Source organism: Etheostoma spectabile, chromosome 10 (assembly GCF_008692095.1).
Source record: "Etheostoma spectabile isolate EspeVRDwgs_2016 chromosome 10, UIUC_Espe_1.0, whole genome shotgun sequence".
Classification (NCBI taxonomy): Eukaryota; Metazoa; Chordata; class Actinopteri; order Perciformes; family Percidae; genus Etheostoma; species Etheostoma spectabile.
In genome coordinates this window covers 8,815,925-8,840,641 of record NC_045742.1, presented here as the reverse complement: position 1 = coordinate 8,840,641, position 24,717 = coordinate 8,815,925, and the positions used below count along the sequence as shown (strand labels likewise).

At 38.4% G+C, this 24,717-nt stretch overlaps 1 protein-coding gene and 1 long non-coding RNA gene across 4 annotated transcripts in view; one reads left to right on the top strand and one right to left on the bottom strand.

Annotated features, from left to right (window-relative positions):
• lingo2 (leucine rich repeat and Ig domain containing 2) overlaps positions 1-23,415 on the bottom strand; it is a 265,572-nt gene extending 242,157 nt beyond the window's left edge. For 2 of the 3 annotated variants that reach the window (XM_032527565.1, XM_032527564.1), the window contains exon 1: positions 22,744-23,411. The gene's annotated coding sequence lies outside the window, so the exon portion shown is untranslated. Of the gene's footprint in view, positions 1-22,743 lie in introns of all 3 variants that reach the window. The other variant, XR_004333757.1, reaches the window with a different exon arrangement.
• Positions 358-14,085, top strand: LOC116696532 (uncharacterized). The gene is made up of 3 exons (XR_004333760.1): positions 358-530; positions 1,958-1,964; positions 13,998-14,085. It is a non-coding gene; the product is annotated as an uncharacterized LOC116696532 (long non-coding RNA).
• Positions 23,416-24,717: the final 1,302 nt, after the last annotated feature.

Below are 24,717 nucleotides of genomic sequence, written 5' to 3'. Positions count from 1 at the left end.
CATTTTAAATATTGCCCTTTCATCGACAAATCAAATTATCCTCTTCCTGTTTTGTTTCTATAATCAATGTAGGAAATACTTTGGCTAATTTGATGCAGAGATATTGCAGTCTGGTAGTATAAAGTATTTTCCTAATTATATGAAGTGAAATTACAAATCAGAATGAAGGGGCCTTCTCTTGGAAAAAGCATTGCAACATCCAAACGGCTTATTAAAAGTGCAGTTAGCGATGCCTCGCATACATTTTTTAGATTTGAACTCAACTGCCAAACAAATACAAGCACTACTACTACAAATATAGCGCCACTGTAGGCGTCGCACACCCCTCGGAATTGCCGCCTAGCACTGCGCTCAAAGTAGAGATGTTCCGATACAAGTATTGCCTCCGATACTACCTAAAATGCTGGTATCGGGTAGTATTGGAGTTTATACACCGATCCGATACCCCGTAAAATAAACCTACAGAAATTCTATGTTAAAGTAGTTTATTTATGTTCTTTTTCCCGTTATAACTGACTGACAAACTGGATGTTAAAAGAAAGTTCTGTGGCATTCATTGTTTGTGTATGTTCATGTTTCACAAAGAGTTTAACCTGAGCCAGACTGACAACAAAGATAGAAATCACATCACATCCATACAGGGATAGTAGCATAGCAATAAAATACATGACACGCTGGTATTGGATCAGTTCTCGGCATTGGCCAATACGCAAGTTCAGGTATCAGAATTGGGAAGCAAAAAAATGGTATCGGACCATCTAACTTCAAGTTTAAATTATTTCAACTTTGACCTTGTTGCCGCTGACCTTTCAAGGCGCAACAAATTCCAGAATGTTCCTGCACTGTGCTTTGCCCATTTGCTCTACGCCCAACCTATTTTATTACTGCATTCTTGTTAAATATCATATTCATATGATGCAGTGCATTGATTTCATTACAGTCAAGTCTTAACAAGCTTAAGATACACTGTATATTTTTTTCTATCTACATCTAACTCCGGAAACAAAAAACGGCATCAAAAGTTCAAAGCTAGCCAAATGTCACCACCTCCCAGGGCAGCTAAGAGATCAAAGTTCTTGCTTTCAAGGGTCAGGGACACACAGAAGCCAACAAAGTCTCTTTGGAGTAAAGGCCATTTTATACTTCTGCGGAAGCTCCATGCAGAGTTTTCACCGTAGCCTACGTAAGTAGCCTGGTGTGTATACTTGTGCACTGGTGTGTGCTTCGAGCCGGCATGTGTGTGTGTGTGAGGGGAGTGTGTGGTAAAGAGAGAAGTGAGAGAGTGGCGGCAATTAGCTTCAGAGCAAACTAGAGTCATAGTGAGAGAAACAAAAGTATCTCCCTTGTGCTTTCTGACCACGGTGGTACATCTGTAGCAGGAGAAGTTAACCCTCTCCTTGATTTCATGTTGTTTATGGAGAAGAAGAAACAGGAAATGAGTCGGAGGAAATGCAACACTACCAGGCCGAGAGACATGCGTTGCTGCGACGTGTAGTTACAGTTTTCAAGAGGTGCACATCAGGCTACGGCGTAGGGTCCGGCGTAAACGCAGAGGGGTCTGGGGGGGGGTACGCAGTTGATTTGACGCAGAAGCATAAAACGGCCTTAAGCCTCAGAAACCTAAGGGAAATCACTCAGTAGAGACTGCACACTAGAACTGTAACCTGACAGTGAGAGATATTCTGAGCGCATACCTCTGTCTTGTTACTTTTCTTGTGTATGTTCTCCCCACATTAGCAAGGTTTTCCCTGCAATTATACAGCTTAAGCCGCTCCCACATGATCCTGTGATTGCTGTGTGATTACTTTCCTACAGTGAACGAGGAAATAAATGCTACGACTGCAAGCCAAGTTGCTGTGTCTTGCTTCCTAACTGCTGTTTGAAGTGAAGGGTGTTAGCCATGAAGCTATCGAAAACTTCCGCACAGGCTTTCCAACTTCCGGTGGGCAGACCTAAGACCTAAAGTGAACCAGCTATTCTCATTTTAGTTACAAGCCGCTCCTCCAAGTTTTGCTTTAGTGTTCTCTCCATCGCTGCAACTGACAAACAATAAGCCTTAAATGACTTCACCAATATGCAAATGATAGTACGATGTAATTTGCACCTGAGCATGATAAATACTAAGGTAACACCCTGGTTAGGATGTTTCCCTCTTACATTTTAATGATATGCAGTTCATATTAAATGAAAACTTCCCAAAGATGTGAATGTATCTGGAAATGTGTGTATGTTTTGCAATAGATTGATGATCAACCCTACAGGGAAAAGCTCAAGCTTCTTGTTATAATACAGGAATAAGTGAGTGTAGACACACACAAAGTACTGACTAACTTTCACTCAATATCAGTGTGATTATAACGTCTTTCTTGGAGTGTGCTGGTTATAAACGCAAATGGAAGTAATTGTTCGTGTAGTTGAATGTTTATTTTCAAAAGGCACAGAGAGTATACCAGATATCAACCTTCAAACCTTTGGCTATTTCACTCTGGTAGCTTCCTAAAAGAATTCCAACGCTACACAAAGCAGCTGTAAATCTTCAACGCCCAGGAAGAACCTGCAGCAGATTACAGTTTCATGCATCTCACTTAATGTAAAGGGAAATTTAAAGGCTACTTTAAAAGTAGAAGTCAGCAAATATGTTTTCTGGGTTCTGTGTAATTGTTGTACGTTGTATAACTTGATGTGGTTAGCAAACTGAAATTCAATAAACACAATGGGGGAAAAAAAAGCAGAAATCAGCAGTGAGGGTTGTATTGGAGCCGGCATGCACATCCATACTGAGAAAAATACTTTGAATGTCTTCGTTCTGCAGTAGCTTTAACAATGTCATAGATGGTATATGTGAAAGAGATCTTACATGGAAGATCTTATCTCAGGGGGAAAGACTTGAAGTCAGTGTATCATACAGATGACAGTGGGGGAGAATAGTAAACATAAGCTCCCAAAAGTACATATGCACATTGCAGACTGCAACAGAAAATATGCAAAAGAAAATAGATAAACCATTTGCACACAAACATGGTAAGTACCATAAAGACATGTATCAAGATATAAGTAACAATATTGGGGTACTTTATTTTAAACAATCTCAATATTAACTATCTACAATTTCCAATTCCGCTAACACAATAAAAACAGTATAACAGCCTGATTTGTTTAAACTAAATGACAACCAAACTACGAATGTGTTCCTCATTGTTGTGCACATAGCAACAACCACTGGCAAAGTCACAAGAATTTTCATTAAAAGGTAATAACACTGGCCTAGATTAATGTCTTAAATATGATATAACAGAAAGGTTGTGGTCTACATCCAAGACCTAGCTCAATCTCCCAAGCGTAAATCTTGCTAGCAGGCATTTAATCTATTGTATCCTGCTCCTGCACAGACAGTGACCTACTTAAAATCTAATGAAAGCTCTCCCCCCTCCCCTCATCAAAGTAGTACACACAAGGTTACCTGAGCTCAGTGTCAACAAGGACTCATTTTGAACATTTTCCAATAAAACATAACTTGTGAAGCACTACATTTCCAGGGAATTGTACGCTACTACTCAGGTTAGTGGCTTTCCATCATGCTTGATCAAGAAATCAAGATTAAAAACAAACTGAACCCTTTTGCCTGTTTATCCCTTTTCCTCATGGATGCTGTAAATGGCCATTTTTACTTTGCTTGACTTGCTAAACCAGATGGTGAGTCAATTCATCACCTCTTAATAGCATGCAATCCACATTTTCCTTTTTAGGAGGAATAAAAGACAATGACCCACTCATATTCAATGGGGGGTGTGGATTACATGACACACTGCCAATACAACATGCTGAAAGGTTAACTCCATTACTAATGTGTTAACTCGTCTTCATCAGACAGCAATGGCAAGAGGAGACAGTTTCTGCCAACAACACAGGCTTTTCTAATCACATTTTCAATAATAGGAGCCAGACTCTTGATAATCAACTGACTGATCTGTGCCACACTTTCAATTAGTATAAAGATTGTTTTGTCAGTGGTTTACAGTGAGGTGTAAATTGAGTGGATGATAAACCAAAGTGATAATTATAAAAGATTTGTTTTATTCTAAAAACACAGTAGGAATTATTTCAACTTCAGAAACAATACTTTGGTCTTTCAATTTTGGTTTTGTATACACTACTTAAAGATTACAGTTGCTTCTCCTAACCTTTCAAAGTTAAGATCACGTCTTATCTTTGTGTTTTTATTTGAATGAGCAAATAACCAAACTTTGCTGATATACAATTTTTGACTGATTCCTTTGCCAATATTTATCAAATGAAGAACATGCATTTATTATGCGATTCTGACTCTTTGTCATCTTTAGTCATCATCATTTCAACAAGTGTTTTGTTTTATTGTTGTACTTTTATTATAGCTGAGAGCCAGTGTTGTAGTACTCCAGACCAGTCTTGGTTTTAGAACACTTTTACGCAATAACTCAACTAATTTCTAGTTTGAAATGTGTTACTGTTTACACCCGTTCCCCGCCCCCCTTAACACGCACTCCCAAAGTAAATGTAGGCGATAGGAGGAGAAGCTCTGGCTGGCTAGTGAGAGATGTCTGCCAAATTGTCAGTAATAACATTTTATTCATTACATTTATTTATCATATTTTTTCATCATACATTTTTTAACACCATTTTTATCTGCACTAAGTAACTAAGCATAAAGAAGATAAGTATAAGTGATAGCTAGCTAAAGTTATCAATCTGCCTCTGTACCAAAACTCTCCAGAAATCTCTTCACCCCTCACCCAAAGGGATTTAGCAGATATTAGGTATACATATTAGCTAGTTTTGTATATACTGTACGTTTCAGTTGTTTGATCTGGTCTTGACTGTCTCAACCCCTCAAAGTCTCGATACACTCTGGTCTTGGTGATGCTTGTTCTTGGTTTAGGTGGTCTTGGCTACAACACTGCTGAGAGCCCTGTTGCTTGAGGAAAAATAAGGGGACCTAAATGGAATAGTTAAGTTTAGCTTGTTTTGATTTGTGTCATGCCAAGCATCTGGCCCATCCCATATGGGATTAAAAGACACAGCTATTTCACAAAACATTCATTCAGTAATACAAAAAAAACGTTACATTATAAAAACTTCTATAGTCTTTCAAATAACATGCATAGAGACATTTAACTGTAAACTGTAAATGGCAAAGTACTGCTTCATACCTACAGTTAATCCTGATTTCTTCCATCAAATATAAAACTAAGTTTAATGTTTCATATGTGAACAGCCAACTTAGTTTTTGTGCATTATTATTTATATACATTTACAAAAAACAATCTGTTTTTAGTATTGTCAGTTCCTAGTAAAAAGTGCAAAATAAACCTAAATGGAATTAATTTGAAAGATTCCTCTCTTCTGTATTAACTGTGGCTGTGGAGTTGATAAAGTGAGTAAAGTCCAAAAGGTAAACTGTCTTTACTCTTACTAGACTTAACCTATTTTAATAGAATATATATGGGAAAAAGAAATTAACAAAGGCCTTAGATATTTAAATGTCATCCAGGGAACAGGTGTTTATTGTTTGTGCATTTTTCATACCGAACATTTTCACGTCCCTGGTTATCTTTCCCTTCTTATTCTGCAGGCAAAGATCACTGTACATTTCAGTTCAGGTAAAAAACAGATACTGCCCAGTTTCAGCACAAGCTTGGTATGACATGTAGCAGGTGGAGGTACCCAAAGTTAAAAAAAAAAAACAACAACAAAAATAACCTCAAGTGTGACTAAGAACTCTTGTTGCAGGTGGAGTATTTGTCCTGTGCCACTATTCAAAGAATACTAATCGATGATTGCAGAATCAGTAATGCAACAGTTGCTGATTAGCTGCACAGTTTTGACCCCTTAAATATTGTCTGGAATTTCAATTAGACCGATGAAACCAAGATGTGCTCTCTGGGGAACTGCACATCAAAAGACGTCTCAAGAAGATCCAGTCATTACCAGTGGTATGACATACGAGTAGCTGAACAGGCATGGCACTACCCATGCTGAAGCATGACTTCTGTCCACCGTTTGATGCCTATAGAGTGCAGCAGACCTTTGATCTAATTTTAGTGAGGCCTCACCCTTCAAATACTCATTATCCGTGGCACAGCCAGAGTGGTGGTACAGTGCCAATCGGATGAACCATCCATTCTTGCAGAAGGAGTGAAGATTTTCCACTGTAGGAAATGAAAAATATTTTTATTTTTTTTCATGGTGAAACTCTTGGGCATTGAGCCCAGCCATCTGGGATAGGAGGGAACAAACCCAGCAAGGGATATGAGAGAAAAAAAAGAAATGCAAAACATAATATACAATTGATATGACTATATGAGAAATGCACTGTATTTTTTAAGATACTTGGTAAGTAAAGTTAAATATTTGGAAGAGTTTAAAAAATTATAAATGATTAGGAAATTTGTAAATCAATTAACAATGATTTATGGAGAAGGAGTGGGATTCAATAAGTGTATATTTAATCCCACTCCTATTTAAAAATAAAAAACAAATGTTTGTTATTATGACTCTATAGTTTGCTATCTATATTATTATTTCCTTAATTGCCTGATTATCTGTTTCATTTTACATGTTCAAAAGAAATTTCAATCAATCAAAAAAATACACTGTCGCTAAGATCACAAAGCTGCACATTAGCTTCTTTAGTGTATTCATTAATGAGATTAAATACCCTCTGGGTCGTTTGGACATTTGACTTCATTCCTCAAAGCAGTGAGATGGTTGTTTATATTACCCATTCTGGTTCACCTTCAGAAGAACATTGAGCAATTCTTTCGGTGTTAAAGCCAATTAGCCCGCCGGACACCGTTTTGGGTCTCCCTAGGGTCCATCTCTGTTGTACTCCATTTCCTTCTGATGGGTTAAATGCTATAACCTGCTCAGTTGCTTTCACATGATCAAGACAAACCTCTGTAATTTGTTTTTTTTCCTCCAACACAGTAGATGCTGGTCTGCTGTCATGTTTACAACTATGTTCCCAGTATCCCTATGAGGGATATGATGCTGAATCACATTTTCTTTTCTCCTTTCTCTCTGTTTAACAGTTCACTATTACCATCCATCTGCTATTTTCATGTATCAAAGATCTTTCGTCTCCTCACCAACTTTATATATTCACTGTGTTCTTTCAACAATAGCTAGCAAAAACTTGGAAATAATTGAGTCTCAGTGGGCTGACAAAAAAGGGAGCAGTGATTGTGCGCAGTGGAAGTGATCAAATATGGCCTTGAGCCAGCTGTCTTTGTAGATGGTCTTTGTATTACCATTGATCTGGGGGTGGATACACCCAAGGAATACATTATTTATGCACTTTTTTTTTCCTCCCGACAGTTGAAAGTAGTGAGTCACAAACAGTAATGGGAATAGATGAGCATTGCACCGGAAGAGAGGAAACCAGGGTTGTTGAGTATATGGGAAACCCTGTGGACCAAAGGCAATGGTCACGAAACAGTATGGTAGCAGGCTTTCATCCCCTAACAGAACAATAATTGTCAAGATAATGTACTCCTCAATCCCACGGTATACAAGTTGCAATGTCATCGTTTGTATGGGCAGAAAAAGTTCTTTCAAAACCTCTCAAGTCTCTCAAATCTTCTGCATATACCCCTGCAGTAAGCGGTTAGTCATTTATTTTTCTTCCCACAGGGCAAATAAGTAACTGTGTGATCATCAAATCCAATCTGCCTAGGAGTTTACCTCATGTGGAACATTTACAGTATGTGGTCATTCTGTTTTTGTGTATCCATAAAAATTGCAAAATATAACAACAAATGTGGGGATTTTGTTTGAGCATTTAGAGCATTTTAGTGTCTCAGGTCATTAAGTTGCTAATTAGCTGAAAAAAGCTAAACTGTTTCCCTCTCTTAACTTACAAACATGTTAAACAGGCTTCTAGATGCAGTCATGTACAATAATCCCATTATTTTCTGTTGAGTGGTTCTAGAAATATTGCATCTTAACTTGTTCATAGCATCTAAATGATTTACATTTCTATGTGTCCAAGTGTTTATGCTTGTGTGTTGGGTCCATGTGGGTGTTTGCGGAATACCTTTAGGGTACACATCGTAAAGAAGTTTAACATTGTTATAGCCAACCACTTTATGATATAGTGAACTACATACTAATGATACAGTTCATATTGGAAATAATGAAACAGTATATTGCTGCTTTTCTTTCCAATTTTTTTTTTTTATATTTTACATACAGCATAAGACAATTTCATTGTAAACAAACATGTGTTACATTTTAAAAACAAGCTTTGCAGCAGTGACTTGAGCCTTCTCTGCAAAAAAAGATGTAATGTATTTCTTTTGTTTTGTAGACTAGTACAGTGCCCGTTCAAAACACGCCTGTTTGGTACGCGCCTGTGCAACTGCAGCTTGCAGCTTGTTTAAGAAGCGCTCATCTAAACAACATCCAAAAACTCGACATTGTGCTTCCTCGGGTCCTGAGCTATACACCAGCCATAACACAGTAGCGTCACATACCCAAGGCGCGCCTAATCACAGTCAGAAGTAATGTACCACCCAAAATACACTCTGGTTGACAGGCAAAATACACCGAGTCCCAATTAGCTATAGATTTATAATGATGTTGACCTATGAAGAATACTGAATATGTAACTATTCTAACTCATTGTAAACCAAATACAGAAGCCCCCCAAAAGCAAATATATTCATTCCAACTGCATATAGTAGAAAACATTTTCTACTACACTTTCCTGACAATGACAGGTTGCTGGTTACATTGCAGATTCAGATTTTACTCAAAAAAATATAACAATTAAATATTCATTATTATTCATGAAACTATTCAGCATTAAATGAGAGTTAAAAGCTCCATTCTGAACAGACATGAAGTCAATTCGTATGTAAATATGTAAAGTACATTGTGTGGATAATGCCTCTCTTTCACTCTATTCTATAAGTAAACAACTGAATCTAGGACTTGTACTGTATTCATAGTTATACTTCAGAAAAAAAAAAATCAGAAAAAATCAAATCACGTTTTATGTAGGCCTACTTCTGATACCAACATTCCCAGTTAGTAAAAAGTAAAGGAAGACACTGTTTGCCAGGACCCAAAGTTGAGCACTCATTTATTTTTTCAGAGTCAGAGTGAGTGTTCCTCGAGTTAATGCTGCTCTCCGGGGTAAAATCATTCCACTACAACTTCCACTCGGTGAAGATGTCAACCACGGGTACAGGCAGCTAAACTGGATCCAGAGTAAGTCTGAGTAAGAAAGGAGGCAGATGCTTGGTGGAAGAGAGGCTTTGCCGGTAAGGCTCCAAGATGACGTTATCTTTTGACTTGAGCTTAAATTTACAGCTTACAGCAACCTCATACAATACACTCAATTTTTTTAATCTAATATACAACTCATTTGGTGTAGAGTGAGTTGTAGAGGAATCTTCATCTTAGCAAAATGCTGTGACTGCATTAAAGCTGGCCTTTTATAGTGACGGAAGTGTAGCAACAAACTGGGTTGTCTTAGTTCACGCTGGTTTCGATTTTGGAGCCTCCATTTTTTTGTTTTATTACTAACGGCTACAGTAGTTAGCACTCACTAGCTCAGAGAGCTAACTTGGCTTGTTGGCTTTACTAATTGAAACTCTGCGACACAGATTGTCCCGCCGAGCCGCGTTCAAAGCTAAAACGTAAAGCAAGACGCTATTCAGAAACACACGTGAAAGAGGCTTATTAGTGTAGTTACTGCATAGAAGGGATTCACATTATTAATAGTAAAAGTTATTATGGCAAACCTACGCAAATGTTGGCTGTTCCTGTAGGCTACCCGCTCGTGCTTGTTGTCTCCAGGTAAGTCAGGAAGAGTTTGGTTGGTATATCCAGCAAATGTGTTGTTGGTTGTGGCAAAATAACACAATAAAGCAAAAGTGAACTGCAGTCAATGAGCAGCAGGCTATACACAGGTGAACACATGCTCAACGTCCGCAGAGCCAGGGAAACATGCAGAGGCAAAACCCACCCCTGCTACTACACAGAGGTTGTGACGTTATTGTCTTTGTTATTTTTCTTTTGGACATGCGGGTCGGCCAGCCAGAGTTCTCAATAGCTAATCAAAGCATGCTCACACAGACAGAAAGAAACAAGCTTTTTTCAAAGCCAATGCTATATAAGCCTCCTGTGTCTATGTATCTGTATGGATGGGCTTCAGGCTGTGACCAGCAGACCCAGAGTTGGACAGCCAAGCATCCCCTGAGGTGGCCCTGTTTCCCTTCTTTTCATTCTTCCATCATAGGCAAAGCCCCAAGTGCTGGGGGATTTTTCACTAATACATGCTCATTGATTTATAATTCAAAGTGATTGTGTCGGCATCCAAGGCTAGGAATTACACATGTTGACAATAGCAGTGGCGCTTGTATACTTGGAAGTAAAGGTCAATGTTTAAATTTTGAGGTTTAATTCCCGGCTCATCAAACAGAGTTAAAGCTGAAGCTAAATTTGCATTACAAGTGTTGAGAGTGTCAGGACATATACATTTATTCTATGTTATGCATTGCCCACATTATAAGGGTGGCAGGAGAAAGCTAGTTGCTGTGGGGCTGTTTTCCACAATTCTGTTTACGAAGGTATGTAATGTCATTTACCTTCCATAGCCTGCATGATTTAACATGGAATATATATAGAGCCATTTGTGATCCAGCTGGCATGTGTCATGTAGTGGAGACCTTTATACAGTGCACTTCACAGTTCTGTAAATATACACTCACCGGCCACTTTATTAGGTACCCCATGCTAGTAACGGGGTGGACCCCCTTTTGCCTTCAGAACTGCCTCAATTCTTGTGGCATAGATTCAACAAGGTGCTGGAAGCATTCCTCAGGGAGTTTGGTCCAATTGACAGGGCATCACACAGTTGCCGCGAGATTGTCGGCTGCACATCCATGATGGCAATCTCCCGTTCCACCACATCCCAAAGATGCTCTATTGGATGAGATGGTGACTGTGGAGCCATTGAGTACAGCGAACTCATTGTCATGTTCAAGAAACCAGTCGTGATGATTCCAGCTTTATGACATGGCGCATTATCCTGCTGAAAGTAGCCATCAGAAGTTGGGTACATTATGGTCATAAAGGGATGGACATGGTCAGCAACAATACTCAGGTAGGCTGTGGGTTGCAACGATGCTCAATTGGTACCAAGGGGCCCAAAGAGTGCCAAGAAAATATTCCCACACCATGACACCACACCACCAGCCTGAACCGTTGATAAAGGCAGGATGGATCCATGCTTTCATGTTGTAGACGCCAAATTCTGACCCTACCAGATGTTGCAGCAGAAATCGAGACTCATCAGACCAGGCAACGTATTCCAATCTTCTATTGTCCAATTCGATGAGCTGTGCAAATGTGTAGTCTCAGTTTCCTGTTCTTAGCTGAAAGGAGTGGCACCGATGTGGTCTTTGCTGCTGTAGCCATCTGCCTCAAAGTTCGACGTACTGTGCGGTCAGAGATGCTCTTTTGCACCTTGGTTGTAACGGGTGGTTATTTGAGTCACTGTTGCCCTTCTATCAGTCGAAACAGTCTGGCCATTCTCCTCTGACCTCTGGCATCAACAAGGCATTTCCGCAACAGAACTGCCGCTCACTGGATGGTTTTTCTTTTTGGACCATTCTCTGTAACATAGAGATGGTTGTGCGTGAAAATCCAGTAGATTAGCAGTTTCTGAAATACTCAGACCAGCCTTTCTGGCACCAACAATCATGCCACGTTCAAAGTCACTCAAATCACTTTCTTCCCATACTGATGCTCGGTTTGAACTGCAGGAGATTCTCTTGACCATGTCTACATGCTAAATGCACTGAGTTGGCGCCATGTGATTGGCTGCTTAGAAATTAAGTGTTAACGAGCAGTGGACAGGTGTACCTAATAAAGTGGCCGGTGAGTGTATATATATATATATATATATATATATATATATATATAATATTATAATATATATATATATATATATAATATATATACACACACATATATATATTAACACACATCATAATATATACACACAATATATATACACACACACATACATTATATATACACAACATATATAATATACACCTACATATTATACACACCCACACACATACATATTACACACACACACCCAACATATCTACACAACACATTATATATATATATATATATATATATATATATATATATACACACATATTTATATATATACACATATTCACGCTTACAATCTTGCTTATTTTAGCAATTTTATCCGGTATGACTGGTTTTATATGATATAATATCCCAGATGTAACCCACTACCTGCAGCCTTGATTTTATTCCAACTAAATTTCTCAAAGAGGTTGTTGATACAGTTGGGCCCAGTATTCTAATAATCATTAATAGCTCCCAAGCAAGCTCCCTTTCTTATTCAAACATTTTTAGTACAACTTCTTTTAAAGAAACCAACAGTGACTTTTCTGTTCAATTTTGGACTAATTTCTAAACGTTTTTATCCAAATTTTAGAGAAATGATTTCAACCCAACTTATAGCTTTTATGTGTCATAACAACAAATTTGAAAAGTTTCAGTCTGGTTTCAGAGCTCGTCATAGCACAGAAACGGCCCTCCTGAAGATAAATAATGACTTTTTATCAGCCCACACAGGGTAAGGGCTCAATTTTAATTCTTTTAGATGCAAGTGCAGCCTTCCACACAGTAGACCATACTATTTTAATTAACCTTCTTAAATCCTGGGTTGGCATCAATGATACTGCACTATGCTGATTTTATTCTTACCTTTTAGAAAGAACCTAGTTGGTCTCCATAGATAAATACTCAAAGGATTGATTTTAGGCCAGATTTTAGTTTTAATCTAGATGCTTCCGCTAGGCCATATCATCCAGCGTCACAATGTCTCTTCACTGTTATGCGGATGACACTCAAATATGCCTTCCTTTGAGACCGGATGACCCAGAAAGCCTAGCTGCCGTTTTAAACGATGATGTCTTAAAAAGTTGGATGTCACAAAAGTTTCTTCCCCTCAATGACTTAAAATCAGAAATCATACTGTTCAATCCATTAAATCCTGCAAGTCTCGTTGAGATTAACCTTGGTTCCCTGTCTGCCAATATGAAGCTAACCGACAGAAATTTGGGAGTTGCATTTGACACACATTTAACATTCCATCCCCACTTCAAGGTCGTACAGTCCTCTTTCCTTCAAATACGAACCATCTCCAGATAAGGGTGTCACGATTTCAAATTAAGTCACCATCTTGAATATCGACTTAAAAAATGGAATCTGCAATACTGCCACGCCCCATGTCACGTCTGGTTGGCTGTTCATACAGGATGACAATTTTCTGCTAATAGCTTTATCCCAACAAAACCGCACACTTGAATTTCAGCCTGCATGTACGTTTTGTAGCCTAGACAGCGCAGCTTATATTGGTTATATTAGAGAGAGCCCTTTTAGCTGTTCCAGAATCAAGGCTTAAAACTAAAGGTGAGCGTGCTTTTGCTATAAGGGACCCTTGACTTTGGAACAATCTGGCCAAGGACATAAGGCTCGCAGGATCAGTAGGATAAGTTACATGTACATGTTGACGGCGTTAAACTAAAGCAAATCACCAGCTAATCACATTAGTCAGTATTATAATACCATCAGCTAAAACCCTGCTATAGACCATGCAATTACTACTGAAGTGAAATATAAAAATAATCAAACAATGATTTATTTTTTATGACCGATTTAAGGTGACATTACAACATCCTGACAAGTCATGACATTGTATCAGTTTGTAATACTCACTCCCTAAAACTAGAGTTGTTACGATACCAGTATAAGAAATGGTTTTGATATTACCGAAAATGCTGGAATTTGAAAATACACGGGTCAATGCCAATACCACACAATTTAGCCAAGAAAAAACTACTACTAAAAATAATTTATGTTATTTTTTGGGTTATGACTGTCAAACTAGATAACAAAAGAAAGTTCTATGGCATTCATTCTTTGTATGTATTTGTTCATGTTTTGCAAAGGGTTTAACCTGAGCCAGGCCATACAACAATGATAGCAGGATTAGTAGTACTAGTGCAGTCACTGTTGAAAATGTGTCTGTTTGGAACGGGCCGATTCCTTGACCTGTGGTTTTGCTGCTTGTAGAATTAATCCAAACCAATTTAAACCCCTAAATTAATTAGAGAAGGACCCCAAACCACTTCATATGTAACTTCCATGTATACCCTACTACTAACTTACTGATTTAACTGAAGGAGCATGTTGCAGATTCCAAATGTAATCACAAAATATCACAATGACACAAACAACAATGTGACTCAAAAACAGTGTCTGGTAGCCTGCCTTGAAGTGGCGTCACACGCTGTCTGCCACTTGATGTCTGTAGCTGGCTGTGCTTTGCATGTGTAGGATTCTAAAATGTCCTTAAATTGTCATTTGTTTAATCAAAGTCAAAGACAGTCCAAAGTAGTACTACTTTGCACATCTTTGTGGGTCTAAGTTGTATTTCACATTTTAACTGCTTTCTTCGACCCTCTCTGTCTCTGGTCCTGCGCTGTGTGCTGTGTGAGAGGGGGAGTGGCCAGCGGCAAGAGCAGCAAAAGCCAATGTGTTCTTCTTTTACTAATATACAGTATATTTAATGATATCTTTTGCATTTGTTATTCAAACAATGCTTTACTTGGCACTATATGTTTTTTTTATTTATGCATTGGTATCAGATCGGTACTCGGTATCAGCTGATAAGTTCAGGTATCAAAATCGGTATAGGGAAGAAAAAACGGTAACCTAACATCTCCACCCAAAACATTTTTTTCTCTCCATCTAACCAATAGCTTTCTATGAACCAGAGAACAGTCTCGCACACAAACAACGGCCCGCATTTGCTACAGACAAGCAACTGAATCATCAGACAAAATGCTACTGTAACCAAAAGGCAACAAGAATAAAACCGCAGCAGGCAGAAGATTATGTGCTGCTGTCAGAACCTCCATCACCTCCCTGAAAGACTCCAAAATGTCTAGAACTTCCACTTGACAGTCAAACCTTTGGTTACACACAGAGCAGACTAAGAAGCGGAAAGGAGAGAGCTGGGAGAGGAGAAGGAGTTCTTATCTATTCAGTATGTCCCCCAGCCCAGGACCAACGGCATGACAACAGCTCCAATAAAGCTTTTGCGCAAATGACAGCTATCTGAGACAATACAACTGTAAGAAAGAATCATGCTATAAATTAAAAGGGCAACACTGAATCACAGCCCCTCCTCCCACCTTTCATAGGCAGTCCACACAACAGCTTGAAATACAGAAGCAGGGGACAACAGTATCTGGGAGTTCAGAGTTCAGTTATGAAATACATTATGCACTTACTGCATGGCAGCCAACTGTCACTATCTTCATGAAATGGTGCAGGTATAATATAAGCTTTTTTATGCCTGTACAAAAATTAATCTTGATTCATCTTGCCTGACATCTTTCACACCAATAGAATAGTTAAGATTGACATTTAGGCCATCAATTGTATTTCTATAATTGATGGCCCTGCCTTTTGAGTTATTATTAACTACTGTATATACCATTAAAACCATTATCTCTTTTCTGGATTCCTTCTTTTTCTCTTATTCTTTCATCTAGTTTAGCTTTTTAAGTGTAATTGATGGCCCTGCCTTTTATTGAGTTATCATTAACTACTGTATATACTATTAGAAGCATTGTCTTTTTTTTCTGGATTCCTTCTTTTTTATCTTGTATTCTTTCATCTAGTTTCACTCGTTAATTGTGCTTCCAGATTAAAATATATTCTTTCCACAATGAACCTTTTCCCACCAGGGGATGAAAACTCATTCGCAAGACCCAGCACAACACTGTGTGAACAACATTTGGGGCGACGACCAACTTCATTCCCCCTAAACAACAAAAGTCTTGAGCACTTACTGGGGTTTCAAGGTGAGTAGGTGTTCCTTCTTTTCCCCACAGACTCATCCCTGTTGAGAGCCTTCCATAGTCTGGCAGAAGCAGGGTTATTGGAGCTTGTCCAATGTAAGAGACAAACGTGCTTTTAGAAAGTCCAAAGTCCCTTCAGAGGCAGAGGAGGTATCCATGTACTGACATTTCTACTAGTGTTGCAATGAAAAGACTACACTCTGACATATTCGGATCTACCGGTGAAGCATTAGTGGGGATACTGTGGCATACGTAATTACCTAACCTTTCTGGGCACTAGCTTGGCAAGGATTCATTTCAAACTACTGAATGGCTAATATTAGAAAGATTGTTTTAACTGAGAATCTTTAAAACAACAAATGAGTGAAGTTTAATCTTGTCAAAATCCAGTAAACTATATATGCTTTGATATGAAACTGAACTTTATACAAAAAGTGATCATGCTGATTTCTAACAATAAACAATTTCTAGCCTTGATATCCAGCCGTTGATCTGCTCTGCCAATACCCATCATTCAATGGAACTATAGATCCAGCTTAACGAAACAATGCACATACAAAGAGTTGAATATGTAAGTAGCCCCTCACCTTGATACCAGAGACACGGCATTTCTGTTATTATCTAAAGACTGAAGCGGTCAATACTCTAAATACCCTGCTTCACAGCTGAAAACTGAGGGTGCAGAGAAAGGATGAAGGTGGCAAAGTCGAGGTAAGGACACCCTAAAGTGGCTGATGGAGGCAAAATATAAAATGGATGGCTTCAACATAGGCCTTGCTGAAAAAGAACCAGTATCAATCTTTTCTTGCTATTAGGATATAGGCAGGTTTTTCTACCGTGTGAATTTTGAATGATCCTTAATTAGTTTTAAAAAACTGGACTGGTCAGTAATGTCACAAAAGTGGTTTGGCTGTTTTTGCCTGTTTGTGGCTCAAGTAACTGAATTACAAAGTATATAAACATGGATTGCACAAAGACACAATGTCCCTTTACACACTGTAATGTGGCACTCTAAAACATGTCCCATGTTACAGTACATGTCACATATGTACTTCACTCCTCTAAAAATGAATTGGATGTCAGCATATTTACATGTAAGACGGTGATAATAAGCTACGGAGGAAAAATCTAGCACTGGTATAACAATATAACCTATCACAATACAGAATTTGATTGAAAATATTTTTTAGTTGCATGTTAAAGTATTTTTTACTTCCAACATATTTTTCTAGTTGAACCTTATGTGGTGCTGGAATACCAAAGTTTTTTTTTCAGAAGGCATTTTGTGACTCCAAAAAAAACTCTGTTTCAATACTTTAAGTGACAGGAAAGAACACTGTCTCTGAATCATGCATTTTGAAGCATCACAGCATGTGAGGCAAGTACACAATACACTTTGCAGTGTTCACATTAGCCTAACGTTTGCTAGTAGCTGGCTTACACGCGGTTAAAATGCTGACAGCTAAATGGTGTAAAGAGAGAGTAAAGTTTGGCTGTATTTGTCTAAAATGAGTTCCAAAACAACAGTTTGCAGCTGAAGACACAGTGTAGCCTAGCTGCACCATGGCCACTGCTGTAGTCAGAGTTGTCTGCAAAACGACAGATGGAACTTAAAGGTGTGTTCAATTGCACTTCGTAAGCTCATTTTGCATTCAAAGTTATTTTACAATACCCTTCTGTCATTTAGTGTTTTTTCCTTTAGTTTTTTAACACCAATTGACTTGTGAAAAAAAGTTATTCTTATAACATTTTAAATAAATCATTCAAAATGTGACCATATGGCCTTAGCAATAAACAAGTCATTCTTAAATGTCACCAAATGTTTTGTGTTCTTCCCCCATTTTTTTTTTTTTTTTTTTTTTTAAGCACAGGCACTGACACTGTTTTGTACAGAGCCCCGGAGGGGACATGGAGGGGGAAAAAAAATAATAATAATAAACAATAAACTTGAGATCTTGAGTTTGAAAGTTTAGATTTTGTTCTTTTCGTCTCCATGTCAAAGTCAAAATCTGGCAAATAAAACTCAATATCTCGCAAAACAAAGTCAAGATCACGCAAAAGTGTTTGTCCCCATGAAATGTTTTTGTTTTTTCTTCTTACCATGTCACCAAGTGTACCGGTTTTGAAAAAAACTATATCCAACCCTAGTCTTCATCTATTAGGAATATTTTGTTTTTAAAAAGGGCAAAACCACCAAATCTTAAATCAAACCTTCAATATATTTTATAAATACTGAGCTTGCAGCAGCAATAACAGTCTGATTATAACCAAGAAAGAAAACGCACAATTTGCAGGTTGAATGCTTGCAGTCTGAACTATGTGCCGGCTAGGTTTAGGAGAAGACTTGTAAAGAGATGTAAACAATGAGAGACGCTAAGATAGAGGTCAAAACATAAGGTCTCTTCATTTAAGTGGTAGACACTGCTTGAGAACATTTGAGCTTTGTTTTTTTTCCAGGGGGATAGCCCAAATGCTTTTTTTCTTCTTTTTTTATCTCAACTGCCATACAGAGCGATATCCTCTGCCCCCTATTCTTAGCCAGCTTCGTTACCCCTGACCCTCAGTAATGTGACTTGTCGACACACACGAAAAGGGACTTTCCAAAAGGTGGCACGACACTTACTGCCCCCGGCAGCTCGCCCAGGAAGGTCAAGCTGCAAAGTGACACAGACAACAAGGTCACTGAAAATGGAAGCTGTTCGTGGATCAGTCTTCATGCTTCTGACAGCATCTTCCTCGTTACTTTAAACCAAAAGGGCTACACTGCCACCAGCAGTCACTTAGTTGATCACATCTTCAACAGACACCAGAAAGAAGACTGTTATGTTTCCTTATGTATGTTGTCAAGCATTTCTTTTATGTACATAGAAGAAACCATGGCTATACTTCCTACGTTTTACCTCAGTTACTGTTAGAGACAATGTTATCTACCTGCATCAAATACAAACGCATATTTATTAAACAGTTATACCCTTACTGTCAAATATTCAATGCATGAAATGTTGCTTATTACACAAGGCCAATGACTTTGCTCGTCATTCCATAAGATTATGGTGAGTGTAGTAGATCTTCCTCCAAATGTCACATTTTTTGTGAGCTAATAAATGAACTTCTTTTATATTTCTGTGAAGTATCCTCAATTAAAACAGAATTATTTTTCAGAATTCTTTTAGCAGCAGTAGACCAGAATGAGTAAGCATATTCCATAAACATCCCATCTGTACAGGCATATTGTGTTTCACCTCATCAGGGATTCCAAGGGACTGACAACAGATCAGTCCCATCCATTCACAGCTTGGTCTCCAGTTGACCAGCCCTCCATTGAAAATACGGTATTAGGCAATAACACATATTACCCTTTAATCTTAAACTATGTGGTGGAGCCAGTTTTCTGCTAAATATAATGGTAAAAGAAGTACACCTGACAATATTACCCAGACATTAGTGAAAAATGGATTACGTTTGATTTAAATAGAGAAATTATATTGAAAAACTAGACAAACACCTTTCAATTACATCTGTGACTCTTTCATTTACCAAGTTAAAATCTGATATTTGCAAAGTGCATGTTGCCAACTGTATCCAAAAGGTCATTGAGGGAAACAACTTGAATTTGAAACCCAGTGTTTCAGTCTGTGACCATTGATTTTTCTTCCATGTCCTTAATGGACAGGCTAAAAATATGCTGTTCTGCTTCTAGGTACAGGCCTTGTTTTTGACAAAGCTCACTATACATCTGTCCTCTACCAACAAACTAAGTGTTAACCTGTATTTTCAAACACTGTGGTACAACTATTTTTATAATATACCTATGTAACATATTACACAAACCATTTCTGAGTAAATTCTTTTCTTATATATTTATAGAACACTTTTCAAAGTGAACCTAAAAGATCTTTATATGGCTGTGCAAAGATACCACTGCATTGCAACCGACTATGGGACACATTCAATTTAATTTCAACCTTAGCTTCATTTTTCCCAGCTTAAAATAAATTAAGTATCAACTGTTAGATTGCTGCCATTTTGTGCAAATGTCCCATTTTGTCTCCTTTCAATAGCTAGCCAAAAAGTAATAATTATAATGTTAAAAAAAAAAACTTGATAAACTTAACTCTTAACTATAAAAAGGAGAGGGAAAAAAGATTTTAGCTCACTGAAATTTTCCAATCATCTGTTCTGTCTAAATTTTTTTTTATAACAAAGACAATTGGATCCGTCACTAACAAGAGATATCTTAATTAAGGGATTTACAAAAAACAATGCATTGCTATGCTAGACACTGTACACTTGCTGCAATTCCATATGCTGTGATTTTTTAACAGTACACCACGCCCTTAAAGCGAACCACATTAAGAGGTATTACATATTCAAAAAGCTATATTAATTAGTGATATTTATATTCACTTCACATGGTACCACTGGCAATATAAAAACCCTAAATTAGGACATAAGCCCTGAATTGCAACTTTTATATTTGACTGATATTTTATACCAAACTAAAAGGGCACACATGATTGCAAATGATTTATTGCACTTAGGTGTGTGTCAGATTTCAGGTGCCTACTGGCATGCTTGCATACTGATTCAAACTCTGTTTTTGTGAGTAATAAATCAAAAGCCCAGAAGTTTTGCTGTCAAAGTTGTTTCCTAGTCTGATTTCTGTCCCCATAAGAACATACTGTCAATGGGACTGAATTATCACAAGGTAGACGAGTGCTCCTTCCATCTGTTCTGTCCATCCTGTGATTCAGTGGCTGAATTATATCACGGAAAATGGAGGGACTCGTCTTTGAATCCTTTGCCAACATCAGAAATGAGAAAAACAAAAAAACAGACTGCATATTGTATGTCACCTTTAACACAGTGAGAAGGTGATTACACACACAAACAGAAAGGCAGACACTCACCTGAGCACACACACGTTATATGTACTGTAGCCACACAGTGCACATATACCCTATTTGCTTATACACCCACACCCACACCCACACCCACACACACAGACACAGATGTAAAAAGCACAAAGACAGTCTCGCACTATTGCACATATACAGTACCTGAACCAAATCATTTATTAAATCCAAAAGGGCTGAAAGAGGCAGAAGCAGCATTGCTAATTCAGAGTTAAAGGAAATACATGGAAAAGCAAAGTCGGTCTTTGTGCTTTCCTTTAACCATGCTACTCCATATCAGAGGCAATGCGTCAGTCCTACCATGGTTAACATTCAATAAAACATCAAAAGGGATGAAGCACAGAGCTCTGGACAAACACACACCCACGCATATACCAGATACACTGGGAAACTCTCTTTCACTCTTTTACGCTCTCTGACACACGTATGTATACACCAATATGCATATTTGATGTATACATATTTTAGATGGAGCTCATTAGATTAAATGAATGCAGCAGGCAGAGCAGATGATACGTTTGTATCCCTTTCAAGAGGAAGCAATTACACACTACGCTGCTTGAATGCCAAATGTTATTTCAAGAGAACATTTGTGTTTAGCAGCTTCTTGCAATCAAGCGTCATATCCAGGGAAACAATTGCCGACTTGAACCACCTTTAACCAGTCAACTCCAGACACACAAGAGCTGTCATCAACTTCTCATCAGGCTCCACTTCCCCCCAGTGGATGTTTTGGAAGAGGAGAGACTTCTTTTGAAAATTTTATATTCAGAGTCAAAGGTGTTTAATGGTCACTATTTTGCATATTACATGAGGTGGTGCCATTATAATCATCTGCCAAGGCCAAAGCTGTGCATTGACAGCTTAGACAAGCTATTTATTATTCAATTATTTTAAATATTTTAGTGGACCAACAGGGTGCTCATGCAATCATAAATATTTCAACCGTTAATTTACAAAAGAAGGTAGCCTTGCACTTGTCTGGTATTGATCAAGAGGGCAGCAGATTCACTCTTACGAAAAAAAAGAACACACTAGTGTCCTTTTATCCTTCTGTCTCTTAGTCTGTACACGTCTCCTAAAACAGTCTTAATTTCCATTTGAAAAGAAACTAAGCAACCAACAGACATAATGACTATCATCACTTTTCTATTTGGAGAAACAGAGCAAGAAAAACAGAGATAGAGAGACATGGAAAGTGATGGATTGACCACAATCCCACCGACAAACTTACATATACATAGAAACTGAAGGTGAAAGTAAAATGTAGAGCGTCTGAGATAGTGTTATACTGGACACAATCAATTCTCTATGAGTAGAGATAAAAAGGGACAGAGCAGCCTTTAAAATGTGGCTATTGTATAAAAGTAATTCTGAGCTCACAGATACTAGCTGTTGCAACGATGAGAACAAACAGTCACCGCAATTATGCTCCTTCCACTAGCAACTTCCACTGGTGATAACCACTATGTACCAAGGAATCAAATAGATTAATTGCTTCGCAGAAAGGCTTCAACCCTCTCAGGAAACACACATGCATAAGTATGCAGATCCACAGACATACATTCTTCTCAGCAGAGGGGAGTAGCCTTCAAATAGCGATAAAAAACAATCATGTTCTCCATAAGCCCTGTGACATGTTATATTATTAGAACATTTATCCCAACTTTGGAATTTCTGTAAAATTAGCTAAATACAGTCCAGACTAAGATTAAACACCTTTTTAATCTTCCTTTCTCTCTTTTGCACTTCACTGCATCTTTCATGCTGAGCTTTTCGACTCCCTAATCTGTCCTTTTCTCAAAAGCCCGGAGGGTGCTATTTAGATACAGTACAAGAGTCTGTGGTTTTGTCCTTACCTTGAAATACCATCCAGAACCCTATAGTCCACAAGATAAGCTGTCTGAAGCTTGCTGCTGCTCCACAACAATGAAAAGGGCAAAAATCCTCCTAGTCTCTCGAAATCAGAACCCAAATCAAAGCCTTTTCTGATTAGAACATACTTTTTTAAACAGGATGTCCTTTATTGATTCTGTACATAATCCGTTCCCCTTTACTTCCCTGGTTCAGGAGATTTGCTTTTGGGTGGCTTCTGCCTGATATTCCACCTAGGCACAGTGAAATAATGATAGGTATTATACTGGAAAATGCGTGCGTGCAAGACTGATCTCTTCTGGTGCGCACTACCAGCTCCACTGCAAGTGAATCCAGCCGGTATTCACAGCTCCCCTCCTGCCTTCAGGAATGAAATTCAGCATCCGCTGTTCATCCCCACAACAAGGGGAGGGTGTCCCCCCCGGACAGAAACTTTCAGACACCTCTTCCAAAGCTATAAGAGGTGTTAGTGGATGCCAGTGAGCCTTGATTATGTGTTATTTTCCTCGATATCCTCCCTCTTCAATGGATTTTCCCTTCTTTTCCTCCTCCAATTTGCCTGTTAGGTAGCTCTCTCCTCTCCAGAATGAGGTCTCACAGAATGGATGCTGAGAAAGCAGCGGAATGAGGCGAGCCACTCGCTCGCGCTCTCTCTCTTATCTCTCTCTCTTGCACCTCCCACCCTCTCATTTTCTCTCTCCTCCTCTTTCTCTCACACACAACAACACAAAACACACACAACACACACACACACACACACACAACACACACACACACACAAACAAAACACAACACACACACACACACACACCCACACCACCACCACAACACACCCACAACACCACACACACACCACACACAACAAAAACAAACACACATCTCTAGCTATGGCTTTTCACAAATGCTGCTCTGCCATTGCTAGCCATGTAAGAACAAACAGAAGGTTTCCCATCCATAAGCCTCAGAGAAACAAATTATGCTACGATAAATATGTAAAATTAAATAAATATGAGAAAAAAAGAGCGGCAGAATAGAAAATAGCACTGAGCCAAGAGGCAATCTAATCTCCTTTCTTCATCCTCATTACCTGATTACTAAATGTCTCTAGAGTTTACACTGTTTTGAATCTCTATTTGCTGTGACTTTTTTTGCTATGTGGAGTCGGTTGAGTAGTTGATGCTGGCCAACTGTCAAGAGTAAGTAAAGATGGAAATAGCAAACAAGGGATCAGCACTCAGCATAGGAACAAGCGCAATAAGTGTGCAGTAGCAGCCGTATAATTAGAATTAGCCACCTAAACAAATTACCTAAAAGTCTGTTATCATTGTGTGCACATACAGTACACAGTGATTACTAGCCCAGCAGTATAGCACAATAACAAACAATAAATACAATTTAAAAAAAATACAATTCTGAATCCTTTCTAAAAAAGCCTCCCACACACACACACTATCTCACCTGCCCACATGGGAGGGCATTCATGGCATACTCAATTTGTCATGTCCTGAGAGCTGTATGACAACAATACATGCTGTTTCACACACCTACTGTGAATAACTTAAATCACTAAAGGCAAGCAATTATCTTCCTTAGCCTGGACTTTACAGTCCAAATGAGGTGCTAGTTTTCTGTTTACTTGTATCTCTAACCTCTCACATGTTCATCAATTAGGATGCCCCACAGCATGTGCACAATTTAAACTGTCAGTCAAGCCTAACAGTAACAGGACAAAGAGTATGTTGATAATAGACAGGATCCATTTTTACCTGCTCTTGATTAGAGGATTCTGACCTTGATATTATCAAGGCAAGCTCCCATCTTATCAACACCTTGTCACTAAAGCTCTGAGCCAAATGTTAAAAGGCCTTTGGCCGGGTCACTTGCCAACTGTATTTTATCCATCATGTCGGTCTGCCCTAAGGGAGTCATGTCAACAATGTCAGAACAGTTTAAAAAAA